The sequence below is a fragment of the Formica exsecta genome, unplaced genomic scaffold, assembly GCF_003651465.1.
Source record: "Formica exsecta isolate Colony F162 unplaced genomic scaffold, ASM365146v1 scaffold92, whole genome shotgun sequence".
NCBI lineage: Eukaryota > Metazoa > Arthropoda > Insecta > Hymenoptera > Formicidae > Formica > Formica exsecta.
This window is the reverse complement of record NW_021853687.1, coordinates 55,867-78,489: the sequence shown is the minus strand read 5'-3', so window position 1 is coordinate 78,489 and position 22,623 is coordinate 55,867. Positions and strand designations below refer to the sequence as shown.

At 31.3% G+C, this 22,623-nt stretch overlaps 1 protein-coding gene across 9 annotated transcripts in view; it reads right to left on the bottom strand.

The window, feature by feature from the left end:
- The window catches only part of LOC115245158 (patronin), an 89,385-nt gene that overhangs the window by 45,132 nt on the left and 21,630 nt on the right, over positions 1-22,623 (bottom strand). The gene's annotated exons all lie outside the window — the stretch shown is intronic.

Sequence of the window (22,623 nt, the reverse complement as noted above, 5' to 3'; positions counted from 1 at the left end):
ACTAAAAAAAACCTGTGTTTTTGAAACAAGCAGCCAAAAATTAAAAAATGTTTTTTTTTTTTTAAAGCATTTTAGTATAATAAAGATAAAAAAACATTTCCCTTTTTTTGTTTGCAAATAAAAGCATATTTTGTTGTTATTTAATATTTTACCTATTCAAATATTATATTTATTGCTTGATTGAAATAATTAATTTCTTTGCAAGTATTTAAATAAATAATTGTTTTTAATAAAACAAATTTTATTTGGATTTAGTAAATTTTTTTTCGGTGTATGTATCACACGTAGCTGCCGGTTCTACTTGCTCAGTAAAATGTATAATATATGCTTCTTAATATCCATAATCCATGATTTTTTAATCAAAGTATTTCGCGAGCAAAAAATTTAATTTATCAGGATATTCAGCAAATAAATAAAATAAAATCAATATACATATAGCATGCTTTCCCTTTTATATTTTTAAGCTATTGTATTTTTTTAAACATTAACGCGTATATCATATCTCGATTTTAATAATTGTTTTTTCAACAAGCATTCCGAGAGATCTGCAAAAAGTACTAAAACTGACAGAATTCAGAACCACTAATATAAATTCTCTTGTTTTCGTTATTTTTGGAGAGAAAAGAGCATTAAAAGCGCGACGAACATTAAATTCCAGATCAAATACACTCAGTCATCGTGCGTTGGCCGCTGCAAGCACCTGCAGCGGCCTTTCATTCGATGTATTTTCTCGGCTGTATGTATCTCGTGGAATTTATCGGACTACTTGCGTGGCACATGAACGTGCGCTTATACATATAGGCGCGGTTTAGGTCGGGCAATATAAGGCCGTGACAGATACAATCCCATCCGTGAAGCGAACGCGGTGAAAAGACGACGGAGCCCGGATTACCCACGACGTCTCGTTTCGCGATTAGAACCAATGGCGTAACCAACGTTCATGCTAAAGAAAATAAATAATACCGCAGATATGAAGATTATACAATTTATAGATTGTAAAGTGGCAATGCGCATTATTATATAGTTTAACACAGTTGAAAAATTGGTATTAAATTTAACAGATATCACATGTCCCAAACGGTCCACACAAATTTTTGTATTAGTTTAACATAATATGAATATGTTAAATGGTGAAACTAATACTATGTTAATATTTTAACGCAAAAATAAATGCAAACCTCAAAGTAATTCGAAATAAATTTTGTGTGAAATCAACATATTTTTAAGGATAAAATTAACTTGGAAAAATGTTATTGACGGTCTATAGTCACTCTCACGCCTATTGTAGAATAAAATCAACATTTTTTTTTCGTAAATTTTAACAGGTAAATCCTGTCACTAATAATACAGAACATATCTATTGTGTAAAATTAAAAATAGATGCACATTGTGTTACTTTTACACTTTTTTCAATTGTTTTAATAATTTAACACTTGAGTTCAATTAACACAACAACAATATGTTAAATTAACACATGAATGTGTTAAACATTTAACACAAAAATTTTAACCGACATATTTTTTAATAAGAAAACACAAATTTTCCAACTGTAAACAAAAAATAACTTTTTTTTTCAAACGCAATAAAATCATTTCCCTTTAATCTCTTTGATGCAAAATAAATATTTTCAAAAATTGCTTTATCGCACCACAATTTTGAAAAATTGCAAGAAAAAAAGTTATATTTTAAAATATTCTATTATATTATAGTTATATGACGTTAAAGACATACGATATATGATAAGTTTTGTAGATAAAGTAAAAAGAGTGTGTCACATGAAAGATGCAGTTGACATATAAAGGAGTAAAGACCTTTAGCTATTATCAAGAGTTTTTTCTGAGGTCAACAATTATTAATTATAGGACTGTGATTTGCTTCGAAGGCTTCGACGTTCGAAGCTTCAAAGGTTCGAATTCTTTCAAATCTTAGAAGTTGTGAAAAGTGACAGTCTTTATTAATTGTAGTAATCTAATTATAGTTACTTAGTACTTAATTACATTATCTATCATGGTTAAATTAACTTTAATCTGATGATTAATTAACGATTAAAATTACTAAACAATTTGCGAAGCTATTGGTTTATTTAATTAGCACGCGTTCTACCTAGCTTCATCGTAAAGAAAGTTCTCGCGGATATGTGACACTTTACAGAGGTGTGAATAAAAACGCGCGACGTTAATAAATGTACGTCGTAATCGCGTATAAAACGGAACGCTTCGCGTATCGGTAATGCCGATAGTTGCCGGCATTCATTAAGGTCATTTCGCGAAACGAGTTATCGTGGCGATGAAATAAGTTCCTGTAGAACGGCCTCTCCTCCATCTAAGACGGCATTCTGTTTACCAACTGCATAACCAGGCATTTCTCGTCAATTGCCGTAAAATGGTTAAGAAACGGTACCTAATAATTTAACGCTCGTTATTAAATCATTAAAAAATGTAACGAGATTTAATGTTATTCAATTGCTCTCAAATTATCTTATACATACTTAGCTGGGGAATCATTTTTCTATTAAAAATTTCTTTTATATATTATATTTCAAAACTCTTTTTTTTTTTTTAATTTATCGAAAATCCAGAAATAAAGAATTTAATTAAATACATTCCGGGGAAAAACTGATGGTTATGAAAAACAAAAATATATATCATAATTTAATTAATATATATATATATATATATTTTCATTTGCACAGAATGATATGCGCTTTCTCTAACATGAGAAATTATTTTATCTAGTCTGCCTGCAATTCCGAGTAGGTTGATAGATTCGCCAATAGTAGAATAAGGTGGTGGTACCTACGCAACCAGATGGTCATTCGTGAGAGCTATTACGAGAGCCCACGGTTCTCTCCCGGTCTCCATGTTTGGAGACCGTCTGTTCGAGGCAAATATGATTTCTTCAATCATTTTATCGACAATTCCCCGAAGATATACCTCAAATTCTTCGCGGCGTTTACAAGGAAGAGATACGTCATGGCAAACTGATTTAATTAAATTACTCCGTCTGTTAAGGATGTGTCATATATCAAAACATTGACAAAAGCATAAAAATTTCGTAGACTGTTCTAATAATTCTTCTGAATATCTGTGTAAAACCTAAGCACACACAAATTTCTGTTAACCATTTGGAAATTATTTAAATTTAAAGATACTATTGATTCTTATGGAAAATCGCGTATTGTAGCACTTATTGACAAATTTGACAAAGAAAAAATATTGCCAACAAAATAAAAATTTTCATATATATTAAAAAAAACTCTAATAAATATTTGTGCAAAACTTGATCTAGATCCACTTATTCATTTAAAAGTTATTTATTTATTAAAAATTGTAGAAAAAATATTATCTGTTTCTCTCTCTTTCTTTCTGTAAATTACTCGTTTTTTTTGTATCTTGCAGTTGATATCAGGAGATATTCACGATCAAAAGTTTTCCTCATAAATTAGAAAAAATATTAATTACAACTATTTTTTTTTTACGAAGACGTTAAAAACATATTATTTTGTGATGCTTTAATTCTTTTTATAATCCGGATTTATTTATTTAGTTTTTCAAACAGTATAAACATAAAAAATATTTTTTTTTTTAATTATGACAGTTTTTTACTACTATTGTACATTCAAAACATCCTTAATGATTTCTCGTTTGTTTCCTTTTTTACGAAGAGAAGATTGAATTCGACTTTTACAGTTTTTTAAAGATAAACAAGATCAAGAAATGAAATCTTTATTATAAAGTTAAAATCTTCATCATAAAAATATATAGATTAGTAGATAATGATTCAAATTGTGAAAAGTTCACCTCTATTAAGCTAACAGGATCAAATCAGGAAATATTTCTCTCAACGATAATGATAATTTGGTTTCTTTGAATATTCAACTGCAAATAAGAGGATGGAAGCCAATTTGTAAAAGAAAGAAACCAATCCTATTTCGTTTGATCCCTCTTTTCTTTTTATTTCCGACTTTCTTTGAAATCCTGTCAGGAATATATAGAGCACTCGAGAAACAAGATATTTTTTGCTGACGTAATTTTTTCAGAAAATGTCTGTCGAGCAAAACATTAAATTTAATTGCAATTTGCATAAAATTGGATACTGTAAAATATGCTTCTAAAAGATTCTATAAAGTGAGATTTTATTGTTAGCCATCAATTTCAGAGAAAAAAATTTTATTACGAAAGTAAAGAAGTTAATTTTATTTTCATATATTTATGAATATATGTACTATAAAAATTTCTTTTAACATTACAATAATAAATATTGTCAAAATAAATGATTTTATTGTAAGTTAATATATTCATATAAATTAGATTATTTTGTGAAATTCTACAATACATAACAAAAATTGTTAAAAAAATTTGTTATTTAAAAAGTATGAAACAAGACTCAATAACAAAGAATATCGAAACCTTTCGTGCATGAAAATTTGGGATGATTTTAAATATATTTATCAGATCAATCAGATCAAGTATACACACATACAGTGAAAAAGACGTCTGTATAAAAATTGGCGTCGTCTGACATCGCGATAAAAAGCAGATCGCGAATTGTTTGTAGACGGGTTTTAGACTTTCATAGTCGCGAATTTGCCGATAGAGAAGTGTCAGAAAGAAAGGCAAATAAAGATAGGATTGAATCCGATGCCGTACTCTTCGCAAAGTGCTCGTCGTACAATCAAACAAACCATTTCCGGCTTCCTGCCTTCATGGCGACGTTTGCACTTTTTTCGCGTGAAACTTTGAACCAAAACAAATTCTGCGTTTGGCCTTAGATTGGAAAAATATGAACAAATATCTTATCTCTGTTGAAATTAGTCAATTTTTCTTGATAAAACAAAAATTAAAATATTGCTGCTTGTTTACAAAATATTATTTAATATCCACAATTAAAAATTTATATAGGTAATTTCATCAAGCTTTAATAGATAATGAAATATTTTTTTGATAATTTAAATTTAAATTATTGATAATTTATATAAAATTTAAATTAATTGAGATTTTTTTTATATCTAAGAGAAGAAACTGTCCCCCTTAATTTTATATCAAAACTGTCAGTAAAATACTGTTACTGTATTTTATTATAGTACAGTACAATTGTTTATTGAAATAATACGACAGTTTTGATATAAAATTAAGTGGGACAGTTTCTTCTCTTAGATATAAAAAAAATCTCAATTAATTTAAATTTTATATAAATTATCAATAATTTAAATTTAAATTATCAAAAAAATATTTCATTATCTATTAAAGCTTGATGAAATTACCTATATAAATTTTTAAATCATCGCATACAATTCCTTAATAAAACAACCATTCACATTGTTGACATTTGAGACGAGCTTGCTTTTCACTCGCATCATCTCGCACAAAATGGCTTGGCAATAACAATAATTCGCGCGTAAAATAATGCGTTTATTGTCTCGCTGAATGGTTTAAAACCATATTCCGTGTCCCAATGACAGTTTAAATTCATCCGCCATATTTCGACACACATAAAGTTTTATGGAACTGTGTCGGTTTGACCAAGTTTCTGCATGATATTAAATCGGAGAAGTGTTATCGATTTTTCAATAGCGTCGTCGAGGATTCACGACGAGTATCGTTTGCTTCTCACCGTGAAGAATGGAACAGATATTGCTTGAGATGAAACACGTCATTGTTGCAGTACATATACGACTAGATGTGAAAAGAATAGCATAATTCTATATAATCACATAGAGAAAGGAAATTATAGTTATATTATATAATTATAAAATTATTTTTTTTATTGCTAATTGAAAAGAGCGTCTCATCTTGAATATTATCTCCCATTATTTCCAATTGAAATAACTTTAATTATAGAATTATATAATTATATCTTTATAGAAGAGAAGATCTGTGTGAAGCTACTACTAGTACAAATATGTATCTGGATACTGGATACTCGCGCTGTTTATGTCGATCAGAAGAGACAGCGGCTGCTCTTTGTTTCCAGCGATGCAATTTCTCAGTTCTCCGCATGTTGGTGAGTTATCCGCGGATCGAATGCCGTGAGGGTTCACGGTAAGAAATCGAACGCGGCAAACAATCGTGTGAAAAATGATAACGCTAACTCAACGAAACAGAGTTTGATCGACAAGGAGAAGAAATCTGAGAATTACTAAGATGGAAGATACTAAGATATACAGAACAATATAAACTCTTAAGAAAAAAAGAAAACTCGCGATACTTTCGATTATATCAGAGTGTCTATCCAAAGCTTGTAAAAACATTCCTTGAGAATTCCCTGATTTTTCAAGTAATTTGTTCAAAATTCCAGGTAAAATTAGAAAAGTTTTAAATAAAACTTTTTAAAATAAATTTTTTTTTGTATGCGTTTTCTAATGCTTTTAACTCATACGAAGAAAAAATAAACCACTTAAATTTTAAATATTAAATTTAAAAATGTATCGAAAAGAACTGAATGACTTTTGTAAGGTAAGCATTTTACATTTACATAATATTTTTATTTTCTATCATTAATTTTAAAAATTACAATAAAAAATATGTATTCAGTATTTTTTGTTATGACAATGAACATATAATCAAAGAGAAAAAGATATATATTTATAATAAATTTGAAACATATAATTCACAATCATTGACCAATCAGATTACCGATGCTTGCAATATAAATACAAAATCTCATCAAAGAGAGAATTTTTGAAAAAATTCCCAGAGTTCGAATAAAATTCCATGAGAATTCCCTGATTTTTCAAGATAAAAACGAAATCTCTGAAAATTCCAGGTTTTCTAGGTTTTTCCAAGGAGTAGACCCTGTTATATTTATTTTATAATCCAGCTTAAAAAACAAGAAGCTATTTTGCAATTTTTTTGTATGTGTTATAGTTTATGTCATTCTCTAAATCCCCGACACATTGTTATGATAATTAAATGGCAAATTAACTAATTTGAGATAACGTGCTTTCACTTCCTGCATCGCCATTAAACAAGCCATCGACTATTCAACGGTACGGTACAATCACCAGTGCAGATTAGGTGATAAACTTACTCCTGTGGTGTGACCCATTTCCACCTGTGCATTTGTCTATTATGAAAACGTGATTTCATGCCAAGCCCCAGTAATCATGCCAATAAACTCTCACCGAACATATTGTCTAAACCATTCTGCGCTTCAATTAAATCCAATGAAATCATGATCTATTTTTTCGCGGTCGAATAATTTTTAAATAATATATTTAAAATGTGTAATTCATTTATGTCTCGCAACAAAGTAGATCTATTTTCTAAACGTAATGACTTTATAAATGATGAAATAATTTAATCTTACAATTTAATGATTTATAGAAATAATATTCCAGTAAATCAAGTTTACAATCATCGCATAATGATATTCGCAATCTTAATGGCAGAATAAACAAGATATGGTCCCAATTTTATATACATACAAAAAATTAATAAAAGTATGAATATAAAATATAATATCCTCGCTTTCACTTGTCACTTCGCGAACGTCGGATTGAAACTTATACATATTTGCCGAGAAAATCCGTTATAGATTTCCGACAAATAAGAAATAAATACGGCAAACGATCAGAATAGAAAATCGCATTCAAAGTTATAGCGGCAGTAACAATTCTAGACAGATCAATGTCGGGAACAGAGTTTATATATGCTCGAACAAATATAAAACAGTCGACGAGAGAGGTCAACTGCAACATTGATTTCCAAGCTGCAGATTCAAGAAAATGTTCCATGATTCGGATAAGATTTATCTCCAATAGCTAATCCAAAATTTCAATTTAATGCCAGATATTAATTTTACTTATTATGTATACTCTTCTTAATCGAATTTTAGCGGATAATACAAATTTAAAAAAATTTGAAATTATATATGTGAAATTATATATATGTGAAATATATGTGAAATTATATATGTGAAATTATATATATGAAGTATATTTCCGCTTGGGTGTCAACTCTAATCTTGTAAAAATATTCCCTGATCTTCCAGAAATTTTTATTCAAAATTCCAGGTAAAGAAAATATTTTAAAGATATATTGGTGTGCAACTTTTTTAATTAAGTTCTTTTATTGTATATATTTTTCAATGTTTTTCATTCATATGAAGGAAAAACATTGAGGAAAAACATGTAGGAAAAGCCTCTTAAGTTTCAAGTGCTATATTTATAAATATATTGAAAAAATACTGAATAACTTTCGTAAGATAAGTATTTTTCATTTGCATATAAAATTTTCATTTTTTTGTCACTAAAAATTACAATAAAAGATATGTACTGTATATTCAATATTTTGTTAAGACATTAAATATATAATATAAACAGACATTAAATATATAAACAAATATAAATATATATTTATAATATATTTTAAACACATTATTTACCTAGCTTGTCGACTATTTACAATATAAGAACAAAAATATCAAACAGAGAATTTTTTTAAGAAATTCTCTGACCCGCAATAAAATTCCATAAGAATTCCATGATTTTTCCAGGTACAAAAAGAAATCCGTGAAAATACCAGCTTTTCCATATTTTTCCAGGGAGTAAACACTATGTTCCGCGAGTGCATCTCTTTTTCTGCTCCGCCTTTTGAACTTGCATCATACAAATGCACTTTAAGCGCGGTACGAATCGCTCTGTAAATCGTCTAGATGTGGACTAGATTCGAGTCGGTGAAATTCTCCCTTAAAATCCTCTCAGGGCGATCTGCCAGGAATGGTACATAAATGTGTGTTGAAATATGCCTCAAACGTATATATACCTAGTATATTTCAAACGATGTACAACACTAAAGGAAAAAAAAAACTCATCTCGCAATAAATGATTGAAGATAAACGTCAAAAGTTTAGAGATCGGTCATTTGTCAATCAGCTCGATGATCGTAATTCCGTTGGAATAAAAAGATCGCAAATATATTGTTGTCAAACGTATATATACCTAATATATCTCAAACGATGTACAACACTAAAGGAAGAAAACTCATCTCGCAATAAATGATTGAAGATAAACGTCAAAAGTTTAAAAATCGGTCATTTGTCAATCAGCTCGATGATTGTAATTCCCTTGGAATAAAAAAAAAAAAACGCAAATATATTGTTGTTGAACACGCATAACCCTGCCGCTATAATATTAACAATCAGACAGGTCAGTTACATATGTTCCTCGAATTACATACATCAGCCGATGCGACGCAGCATCGTATAACGCAAACCTATATTCTCCGACCGTGTATCGATCCACCCCGATGACATGCATATTCCTGCTCTCATTGCATAATAAGAGAGTTAAGATTAATTCCCATTCTCGATCTTATTACACGTTATTACGTTGAATAACTTTCATTCGCATTATGCGAAATGTTGTCGATAAGATCTTGCGCTAATATGATCAAATATATTATTACGATATTGTGTCTATAAATAAATGTTTAAATAAACGATCAAAATTAATTATGTAACTCTTTCATTTATCTTTCAAAGAAATATCTTTGATAATATTATACATCAATCACACGGTTAGAAAATTTGTTTACTTATTAAAAAATATGCCGGTTAAAATTTTTGCGTTAAATATTTAACACATTCATGTGTTAATGTAACATACTGCTGTTGTGTTAATTGAACTCAAGTGTTAAATTATTAAAATAACTGAAAAAAGTATAAAAATAATACAATGCGCACCTATTTTTAATTTTACACAATAGATATGTTCTGTATTATTAGTGATAAGATTTATCTGTTAAAATTTACAGAAAAAAATGTTGATTTTATTCTGCATTAGAAGTGACAATGACTACAGACCGTCAATAAGATTTTTCCAAGTTAATTTTATCATTAAAAATATATTGATTTTACACAAAATTTATTTCAAATTACTTTGATATTTGCATTTATTTTGTGTTAAAATATTAACATAGTATTAATGTCACCATTTAACATATCCATATTATGTTAAATTAATACAAAAATTTGTGTGGACCGTTTGGGACATGTGATATCTGTTAAATTTGACACGAATTTTTCAACTGTGCAAAGATTTTTCAATTCGAATTCGTACGTGTTTGAAAATCACAACCGTAAGCTTGTAGCTCTGAATCACTCTGTATTTACACAAATGTATCCCCAATTTCGTTTTTACGACAGAGGAAATCAGTTTTATAGCAACGGCGATAAGATTATCCGTTACAAGGAAACGCGTGAGCCGAATTTTAATCACGAAACACATAGAGACAGGTGAATCGACGGAAATCGAGCGTTTCTTATCATCGAACGAACCGTGCTTCGATTTTACGATACGGACATCGGTAAAATATAGTTCGCAATTTGCACATTGGCCAAATATTGCTATCAAAATTGATGGCTGGACGAGTCTGCCAAGAAATTATTCCGCAAATCGCGTTAACAAGAGGGAAAATTAAATTAAATCATAATTAAAATAATGACAATTATCAAATGATAATATCTCTCCTTGAGATCTTTTGATAATCAGATTTAAATAAATAAAAAGAAAATTGAATCACACATGGCGAGATAAAATATGTTTCTTCAATCCAGGGTGTCTACTCAAATCTTGTAAAAAAATTCCCTGGAAATTCCCTGACCTTTTATTCAAAATTTTAGGTAAAGAAAATATTTTAAAGATTTTTTGATGCAATTTTCTAAAATAAATTGTTTTATTGTATGCGTTTTCTAATGTGTTTCACTCATATGAAAGAAAAACACAAAGCCACTTACCTGCGTGAAGTTAGCACCCCATTTTTGAAATTTTAAAATTCTAAAGGTTGTTCCAGGTTGTTCTAGACTTGTTCTAAATTGTTCCAAAACATCAAATTTATATTATAAAAATTTTCGCGGAAAATTAAAAAATACAATTTTTTGACCTAGGCACCCCATTTTTCAAAAATCGAACTTTTCAAGATTGTTCCATGTTGTTCTAGTTGTTCTAAACATTGTTCCAAAGTATTAGTTTGATTGGTTAAAAACTTTAAAAGATATTGAAAAAACAAGAATTTAAGAAAAAAACATTTTTGGCCATTTTCTCATAAACAAAAGTTCTCGGTTGTTCTAGTCGAGAATACGATAGTTTTAAAGCGGGAAACCTGGAACAAAGTTTTTACCCAAGAAAATCGGAAAATAAAATTTTTCGATGAAGAGTAAAGTAGGCTTTATGTTGTTGTTCTGGTCTTGAAAATTTTGTTCTGAGTTGTTCTACGCGGTTATAAATATGTTCTAAACCGACAATTATGTAAGTTGTTTTGTTTATGAGAAAATGGCCAAAAATGTTTTTTTCTTAAATTCTTGTTTTTTCAATATCTTTTAAAGTTTTTAACCAATCAAACTAATACTTTGGAACAATGTTTAGAACAACTAGAACAACATGGAACAACCTTGAAAAGTTTGATTTTTGAAAAATGGGGTGCCAGGTCAAAAAATTGTATTCTCCGATTCTCCGCGAAAATTTTTATAATATAAATTTGATGTTTTGGAACAATTTAGAACAAGTGTAGAACAACCTGGAACAACCTTTAGAATTTTAAAATTTCAGAAATGGGGTGCTAACTTCACGCAGTTAAGCCACTTAAGTTTCAAGTGTTAGATTTACAAATGTACTGAAAAAAAAAACTAAATAGTTTTTGTTAAGATATAAATTTTTAACTTGCATAACCTTTTTCACTTTTTATAACTAAAAATTAAAATTAAAAAAATGTATTGCACATTCAATATTTTGTTAAGACATTGAATATATAAACAGAGATAGATATATATATTTAAAATATATTTTAAACTTATAATACACAACTTGACTTATCGGCGGATTGTCTACTGCTTACAATATAAAAGCAAAAATATCAAAGAGAATTTTTTTTTTTAAATTCCCTGAATTCCAATAAAATTCCATGAGAATTTCCTGATTTCTCCAGATACAAAAAAATTCCCGAAAATTTCAAGTTTTCCATGTTTCTCCAAGGAGTAGATACCCTGTCAATCTCTCCCAATTCCCAATTTAAGATCACCAATCGCCCAAAATTACACATACACACAATGGTACAACACGAGGCTCTTACCAAAAACAGCCGCGGTATCCAGATCATTCAGACAGAGGACCTTCTTGCGCACAAAAAAGCCTTATCTCTCATTACTTCCGTGCTCATTAGCTTCGCGATCAGTCCTTTTTATTCCCCGTTATCGTTTAGAGCGAAACGCGCGCGATCGTCACGAGGGGAAACCTCCGGAAGGACTGTTCGCCGACTTCGTCCAACGTTCAAAGGAGACCGAAGGAAAGAACTTCGCACACTGTTTCGTATGTGGATCGCCGCGGTCCACGCGTCGATGACCACGTTCACCATTTCGAGCTCGACCAACGCAGTCGTCGAGAGCCGACGATTGCACAAACGTCAAAAGGAACGCGTCCGAAGAAGGCGAATAGCCGATAGCGATTTGCACTAGGAAGCATCGATACTCTGATATGGAATGCGCTTTCTTGCGCTCGGTAGCGATGTCAGCAATCAGTGACGGAGCCAAGAGAATGGATTACGGTATCCTAACCATTAACTGATGTAAGAAAAGTCAAGCAAAATTTTAAAAATTTCAGTTTTAAAAAGTTATAGGCCAGATGTAGATGAATCATTTTTTTTCTAATTCAGCTATATATTACAGCATCGCGATATTCCGGCTGCCAGTTGCTATCCAGCTTAGGTTAACTGTACCGCGACGTATTTACGTAATCATCATTTTCGTAATTAACGCAGCAAATTACGATGGACTTCGTTAAAAGCGCGCGGGCGCGTTTGTATTAAAAATTTCCAGCTGATGATTTCCGCGCATCGACAGTTGGTTTTTCTTTATTTTAGTCTCGCTCATGGAAGAAAAAGAATCATGACGATCGACTCTACGACAAGAGATCATCGGTGAGTGTGCGTATCGTAAATCGGGGATACTGATGGACCTGAAGAAGGTTGAGCAGTAGGGAAATTACTGTCGATCGATCATTCTTTGGCATAAAAAAGACGAGCTACGAGTTGCCACGGTCATGATCATCCTATCAAGACTACGGTAGTACAAGTTTTTACCTTGGCTCGTGCAACCGTCGATTCCATGCGTGGAAATAATAATTAACGAGCAATACATAATTAACGGTATTACGTAACTACTCCGGGAAAACTTTTCTTCATCATAAGTTTGAAATTTCCTTTCGTAAAAAAACGCGGTTTTATATTCTTTTGAACTGTAAGTTTATTGGACATAAAATATATATGATAAATTTTGTTAACCTTATAAACACAGTTTTTAAGGAAAAATTATTTGGCACAATCTAAATAAGAAAATCATTTGAGATTATTAAAATTACTATTCAGGATGCCTATCCAAAGCTTGTAAAAAAGTTCCTAGAGAATCTCCTGATTTTTCAGATGATTTGTTCAAAATTCCAAGCAAAATTAGAGAATTTTTAGATGGAACTTTTCGAAAATAAGTTTTTTTTGCGTACGTTTTCTGATGCTTGTCACTCATACAAAAAAAATAAGCCACTTAAATTTTAAATATTAATTTTTAAAATGTACTGAAAAGAACTAAGTAACTTTTGTAAGATAAGCATTTCTCATTTGGATAACATTTTTATTTTTTATCGTTAATTGTAAGAATTACAATAAAAAATGTGTATTCAGTATTGTGTATTCAGTATTTTTTGCTATGATAATGAACATATAATCAAAGAGAAAGATATATATTTGTAATATATTTAAAACATATAGTTCACAATCATTGGCCAATCAGATTGCCGAAGCTTGCAATATAAATACAAAATTATCAAAGAGAGAATTTTTGAAAAAATTCCCAGAGTTCGAATAAAATTCCATGAGAATTCCCTGATTTTTCAAGATAAAAACGAAATCTCTGAAAATTCCAGGTTTTCTAGGTTTTTCCAGGAAGTAGACACCCTGACTATTAATATAAAAATAATTTAAGAACGTAATTAAAAACAATTAAGTTCAATAAAAATTAATAATATTCAACTTAATATTAGTTTTATTTATATTCACTTCCTAATTTAATTAAAAGAGAATTAATTTAAAAGTATACCATAATGTATGTACCACGGTTGATACGAGGATTTACATCGTTTATATAAAATTATCTTCATACATAAATTTCATTTTATGCATGGTAATTATGAATCGATTAATGAATAGCGACGGCGAAGAAGCCATCATTTCCCGTAAAGGTAGCCGCGGTGTTTGATTCATGCGGCTAATTGCGGACGAGCGTGGCAATTCTCCTGAGAACGCCTACGCGGTGTCTGTGAAGTTGGCACGACGTTTTATCTATAAAAAGTGCTATTAGAACTCTTAGTTTTTTCTTGAAATTCGTAAAACGTCGTGCCAACTTCACAGACACGCCTACGCGTCGCAATAAGCAAAGTAATTTCGTGAATATCATCTCGACAATTCGTTTAAAGAAAAAAAAATGCAACCGCGAGAATTCATCTCATCCCACGGAACTCGTTAGTCGTTTCGCGGCGCGAAATTTCAAGGTGCGGGATCCTTCGCACACCGATATCGCTAAATGTGAAAGTGATTATTCACGCCTCAATTTTTTTTCATATTCATTAGATAGATGAAGACGCGATCAATTACAATAACCGTTCGTGCAAAACATATTATATCGTGACGGAATTTTAGAAAGACACACCTACTTATGAAAGACACGCGACTTCTAGTATACTTATATGTACTCGTGAAATGAAAAAAGTTTCATTTTCTGAATATAACACGTCAATCCATTATAACTTTTCACATAACACTTAACAAAAAAGACGGAGTTGGCCATAAAAGGTGTTTTAATACGAGCAAGTCATAATTTAACGGCAGATCTTTTGTGTGATTAATTTATGACCAAACTGGAGGAAAAATCAAGTAGAAAAATTATATATTATTCTATCTTCGCAAAAATTTATTGATATCGTTATTCTGCATTTTTCATAATTATTATTAAATGAATAGTCGACATATTTAATAATCATATTTTATTTTCGACTCTTGCATTGTTGGAAAAATATTATTTTCTGAATAATTATTCTAATATATTCCAAATGTATATACAAAGTGAATACTGTAGAATACAGATAAATTAAAATAGTACAGATATATTCTTTCGCGAACAAATTCGACCGAGTTGACCCACTTGACCCAATCGCATGCACTTGTACATCTATAAATTGTCACGACCTGTAAGATCCCGGTCATAAAGATACGTGTGAGCAATCATTAGAATAACTTTCTAAATCCCGCGACGAGATCGTGTAAAACACACGCTATCTAATCAGTACGACGTTTCTCGCGATCGATAAGACCCTTACAATCGTCCGAAGCGAATTCCTCCTGAATGACACTTGAAACCGGGATAAAACAAGACTCCGCGGTGTAATCGCGATAATTATAAAACTACCGTGATAAGATCACGAATGTGCAGCGAAGGAACTATCATACGGGTAAATTGATAAGACCGGCGCTACTGCAATCTCTAAGCGTATAATATCCTTTGATAAGCGTGTGAAATAGAAATTCTAATCGAAATTCGCGTTCCGTAAAATGCGCGTCGGCTAAAAATTAGAGATGATATTTCAACCAGAAGATAATGCTATAATCGCGTTCTCTCTCTGTTCAATTTGTTTGGCTGAAAGTCACTGATTTCGATCTCGAATTTCGTATAATATTGCGATATATGTACTAAAAATAAAATCTTTAATCAAATAAATATATTTTGTTAATTTTGATTTATTTTATTTAAATAAATATATAATTTGTTTTAATATAAAAATATATTTATTTGAAGATAAAAAATTATTTATTAAAATAAAAAAGAACTTTTTTTTTTTAAACAAGCAGCCAAAAATTAAAAAATGTTTTTTTTAAAGCAAGTATTTTAGTATAATAAGGATAAAAAAACAAATTCCTTTTTTTATTTGAAAATAAAAGCATATTTTGCTAATTCAAATATATTTGCTACTTGATTAAAATAACTAATTCCTTTGCAAGTATTTAAATAAATAATTTTTTTTAAACAAAAAAATTTTTTTGGGATTTAGTACATCTTTCTTCAGTGTAATTATATAAAGAAAATTAGAAAAAGTTTTATTCGGGATCTGCAAATATTCTTTAATATTTTCTTATTATTTTATCGTGCGAATTATTATGACAAAATAAAAACGAATTTATAACAATTGTCAGATTACAACAAGTGTTATAAATCTGACAGAGCAAACAAGAATTCGGAACGAATCAATTTAAGACTTTCCAGATTTTGAATCTATAATGTTCCTTGCATACTGGAGAACATTCTCGCGGAGTGAAGAATCTTTAATAGGTGGCCCGCGTTAACGAGTACTTCATTCGGAACGATCGGCTTCTCGCGTGCGAGCCGCGTGTGTGGCCATGCGTTTCACGTCCGATTAACGTGTAAAACCCGTAAACATGTGCGACTTTCTACTTTTCTCCGCCGGCAGGATTGTCGAACGACCGGCATGCATCCCAGATTCCACGGTGCATATACGTCGCGGCGACTTTCGATGCAACGATACGATACGATACGAAACGATGAGGAACGAGACGGTTCATTAAACGCAAAAGTGATCGGTTGATGTCGTTGCCGTCGTTTAATCCTCTCAATCTCGACGATTATAAAGACGCTTATACATCGAACTCGGTCGCGATAAAAGCAGTAAAATGACATCTATTGTGTAATAATGATATGCAAAAATACGCGAGAAAACGCTTGTCAAAAATAAAACATTTCGATTACATCTTTCATGTTCAAATGAGAAAGCGAACGCGATATCGAAAAATTAGGGGAGATTACTTTGAAAAATATTTAATCATCATAAAAGAAGAGAATTGAAGGTGTTATTTGACGGATGATACCGGAAAGAATACCAGAAGAGGAAAGAAAGAACTGCAGGCGATCGCGCGACCGGAAATTCCAGTCGATCTTATCTACGATATTCTCGTTTCTCTTCTTCGTTGAACGCAATGATCGTTTAAAGCCAGGACCGTCTGAGCATGTCCACTTCTTCGTTAATTGCAGAGGGGGGTTAACGACCCGAAGACTGTGCTCGGTATGTACATTCCGATAAAAATCTCGAATGCAAAGTGTCGTCTTTTGTATTTTTTTTTCTTTTTCCTAGGCGGCTTTTCCAAGGTGTCTATTTAAATTTTGTTGAAAAAAATTCTCTAAAAATTCCCTGAAAATTCCCTGATCTTCCAGGTATTTTTGTTCAAAATTCCAGGTAAAGAAAATATTTTAAAGATTTTTTGGTGCAATTTTTTAAAATAAGTTTTTTTATTGTACGCATTTCCTAATGTTTTTTACTCATACAAAGAAAAAACACAAAGCCACTTAAGTCTCAAGATGCTAGATTTACAAATGTATTGAAAGAAAACTGAATAACTTTTGTTAAGATAAAAATGTTTAACTTATGTAACATTTTCATTTTTTATTATTAAAAATTAAAATAAAGAGAATGTACTGCATATTCCATATAAACAGAGATAGATATATATTTATAATATATTTTAAACACATAATTCACAATTTGGCGGATTGCCTACTGCTTACAGTATAAAAGCAAAATTATCAAAAAGAGAATTTTTTTTAAATACCCTGAGTCCCAATAAAATTCCATCTCTGACTTCTCCAGATACAAAAAAAATCCCTAAGGATTCCAGATTTTCCATGTTTTTCCAGGAAGTAGACATCTTATTTTCGTAAATTATGCTGCTTTCTTTCATGTTCTTCGTTGATATGCAAACGATGACTAATCCTTATCAATAAATCATTATCGTGAAATTTATTGATTAATTAATTGTAGAAATTAAAAGCTGTAATTTAAAAAAAACATACAAATCGTAGAGCTGTTTAATTCTCCTTTTATTTCCCTAAAGCTTTATTCTAATAATTCTCAGTATTAAGTATAACTTTTTAATTAACCTTTGTCTTTAATTAACTACCGCTGTGTAGTCTCTGAGATACCTATGCTATCATTCATATACCTTTTTGAAATACAGCCAAATTGTTTCTCTATCTCAAGAGAATATCGCTTTATTATCACTATATACATGTTCCGACAAGTATACACTATTATTTGTCGCACCTTCCTGAAATGTAGCCAATTTATTTCTCTCTGTCTCAAGAGTATTATGGATATTCTTGGACACCCGGTACATCCTTGACCCATGTTGACCCATCTTTTCCGAAATACAATATAACAACACAAGTCTATTTTTCTCTATCCATCTCTCTCCTTCACTCATCCTTTCAACGACGTCCAACAAATATTCTGGTCGATGAGTCAATGACCTGAATTACTGCTTGGCGAAATGAAACTTGCAGCTCTTCCCGTGCATGCGTGCATGCGTGCATGCGTACGTGCGTGCGTGCGCGCTTACGATAAACGGCATATACGCCTCGCGCATATCATTATACACATACCACACGTATGTTTCTACTACATATTGTGCGCTATAAAGATTTGTTACGCCCAGCGCACGACTTCCTTTCCTCGCAGGACCATAATTAGCGCCACTCGTTCGCTCGACAATGATAATGCTGGACGCAAAAAATTATTTTGTCGCAGAATATACCCAACGGTATTCTCATGATAAATTCAAATGTGTCCTCAATTCAGTATTTTTGAATCACACAATATTTCATTTTGATTTTCTCATTCTCTTCCTCTCTCTCTATTTTTTAATATATATAAATACACATATATATATGTATATAAACAGTTTATATTATTTTAAATATAGTAAAGTTAATTTTCTGCTATATTTCTCTTGAGAGTATCTCCCTTGAGTGCCTAGTGATATAATATTATATACCTGTATTAAGTACCCCACTTTGCTAACAAGCAATTTAACTCCCTCAATTATACATACATGTATCATCTTATATAAACTGCATCTTTGTGTGTAAAATCTATCATCTAAAATTGTTCCACTTAAGAAACTTCAGTGTAATTATTAATAGAATTAAATATTATTAATAGAATTAAATATTAATTAAAAAATTTTAATTATATTTTTGAATTCGATCTAAGAAGATACGCAACAAGGGAAACGATCAAAGACATGTCGCGTGTGATAAAAATCATATAATTCGGTGCAATCACACGTCGATGACGATCGAGAAATCGGGAAAAGGGAAGAGAGAAGAACATCGCCATTCATTTCGCGGTGAAATCTCGGCGCACAGTTTTGCGCGCTATATTTACGCTTCAAAGACTCTCGGTGGTCCTCCACCCGGAGAACTTATTCGCGCTGCATAAAGTAGACCTCGCGAGTATATATTCGACGCTTTTGTTTAGGCTGCTTCCGCGATTTCTGCCGTCCCGGGTCTGCCATAAAGATACTGGGAATTACGGCGATTACCTAGTTAACCTTTCAACTGCGAACACCATATACAGGGTGTTCCAGGTCAAGTCAATGAAACTTCAGGGTCTTATAGGAAATTGAATTTGGAACAAAAACATTCGGATAAACATAGGTCCGGAAACGCTTCATTAAAAAGTTATAGCTAATAAACTCTCTGTAAGTAATTAATTATGATGAAAATTTAATAAGAATATTTTTATGTTTGCATTTGCAATGTTTGCACTACAAATGTAATATTTACACAAAGACCATCGAAAGGTGATTTTTTCAAGTTTCTGCTTTTTTCGTTGTTTTGAGCTTATTTTTTTTTTTTCGAACTTATCAGAATTAAATGAAATTGATGTAATTTAGTTTGTTATTGAATTACTCATCAGATTTATTTCGTTATTTTTTCAAATGAATGAATGATTTTGAAGTTATTTTTATAAGTTATCAAAAAAACGTGATTTTTCGAAGTTTATTAGCTATAACTTTTTAACGAAGCGTTTCCGGACCTGTGTTTATTGGAACTTTTTTGTTCCAAATTCAATTTCCTATAAGACTCTGAAGTTTCATTAACCCAACCTGGAACACCCTGTATATACACAGTGCGAATGATATTTTAGCTGATTTTCATCATGATATAATTAACGAATTTGGAAAATCGATATTTGTTCCATAATTAAAATAATAGATAGAATATATCCATTTATTTTAAATTTTTTCAATTTATATGCACGATAGTAAGAGCCTCCAAATTATGATAAATTAATATAATTAATAAAATCATATCGCGTTGAATTAAAAAGAGCGTCTTCTTTGTAATTTTAATTCCGCTAGTTAACAAGATATTATAATTTTAATACAATTTAGAACAAATAATTGCAATATATGTATATGTTATTAAACAAATGATACTAAAGATGGTCTTTTAATTAGAATAATTGTCTCTCTTGATAAAGAAAGGTGAGAGAAATCGTGAAAAAAAAATGAATCGATTGTTCCTTGTACCTTTGCACGCCAAGTATCGCTATTATAATTGGCGCGAATTTCACAAACGAATTAGATACACTTACGACTTCACAAATTATAAGCCCGGGCTCTTCGTGATTTATGTGAGATCTCTGCCACTTTCGCGCTCACAACATTCATGGGTATTCATCGCAAATTAATTACGGCGTAGTGACCGAAATTTGCCGAGTCATCCAACCAACGATTAATCAAAGAATCCGACTTTAATCAACCTCGCGGCATACAATTTTAATTAACTTTCATACAAAAATATATAACGCGGTGTACATTTACAAATGTAAAATGCATACGCAATCATAGTCAACGAATAAGACAAAAAGCAAAAAAATTAAATTGACATAATTATATACGTCTCCTGTACACAGAGTACATATAATGTTTTTAAGAAAATCAAAGACCGAATGAATAAATTTATTAGACATTACACATTAAACGATAATACGTATGCTTCTGAAATACACATTACGTGTATCTATGCGATATTTAAAAAAATCTTGCACATTTTACCCGTGTGTGCTTTCTTCCTTTTTAAATACCCTTGTAATATACATGCCTTAAATATAGACACAAGCAGGCGTGCCCAAAGACGTCTTGAAAATTTACTGAATGGTAGCGTTCAACGGGCAACGTCAGTCACGGCACACCCTGTATTTCCGTCGTCATCGGCAGTACACCACCTATTTACATTTGCATCACGTTTTCCGCAGAGCTTACAGAGTCTTCCTGCTGCAGCGCAGCTGCATTGTCCGCGCTTTTGTTCGATTATTTTTACCACAGTATAAGTACAATAGTAAATATAAAAAAAAAAATTACAATTAAATTTATATAATTGCATGGATACATTTTACTGTGTCTGTATAAAACAAAATAAAATTATCTCGAAGGTTACCTATATTTGAGACAATTCAAGTCATTTAATCGGAACAAAAGTAAAGCGCGCGATGCGCGATAAAAAATATCTCGCGGATGCATTTGGCGCGATATAATAGTGCGGTCGGTGCTATAATCGCGCCGCCCCTTGAATGGATATGCAAATACGGTATGACACGCGGTTCGCATTGGATATTCGCTGCGGTCGACAGCGATAAACTCGTGCAAACAGTGGGATAGGCGGTGGTCTCGAGCCGATTATGCTCTTTCCAGATAAGACAAGGGCTCTAGATAAGATTACCTCGCAGACAGTTGAGGTATCTTCCGGTAACTACGAGCAACACTTTGTTGTTGTCATATATCAAGATACCTTGATAAAGCACATCCTTCCCCAAATCATCGGAAACAATTCAAAACCATACGATAAAATGATTTCTCTGTATTTAAATTCAGATGCGATATTGTGTGCTTAAAATTGAACGTTGCAATAATATTATTGGAAAGAATAGAGCGCCTCGGAATTAATCTAGACGCCCCCTCAGAAAATTTATCGTTCGCGCAAAGATAAAAACATGCGTAGAGTCAATCAGAAACCGGTGTTGCACACCCACACACACCCACGCAATATGCATAACGTGATGCAGGTAAAACCCAAAGGCAAGAATTTAACGTCCAGCCCGTTCCAGTCGACCGATAAAACCGCAGGGAAAACAGGCGAGCCGCTATACAAGCTCATCTCAAAAGTTACGTAACGCGCGACAGAATTCCGGATAACAAAGTTCAGCGTATAATTTAATATATCTAAATTAATGCGCGTAAATTGTAGCACACTTTACATCTTTTTATAGAGAAAAAGGGTGTGTACTTTAATAACGATCTAGATTCGACCAGGATGTCTACTCAAATCTTGTAAAAAAATTCCCTGGAAACTCCGTGGAAACTCCCTGATTTTCCAGGTATTTTTGTTCAAAATTCTAGATAACAAGAATAATGATTTTTTGATGCAATTCCTAAAATAAGTTTTTTTATTAGACACGTTTCCCAATACTTTACATTCACATGAAGGGAAAATATAATACAAAGCCACTTAAGTTTTATGTGCTAGATTTACAAATGTACTTAAAAAAAAACTGAATAGTTTTCGTTAAGATAAAAATTTTTAACTTGCATAATCTTTTTCATTTTTTATAACTAAAAATTAAAATAAAGAATACATATTGCATATTCGATATTTTGTTAAGACACCGAATATACAGGGTGTCCCATTTTAAAAGTTCCACCCTCATAACTTTTCAGGATCAACGTTTGAAGG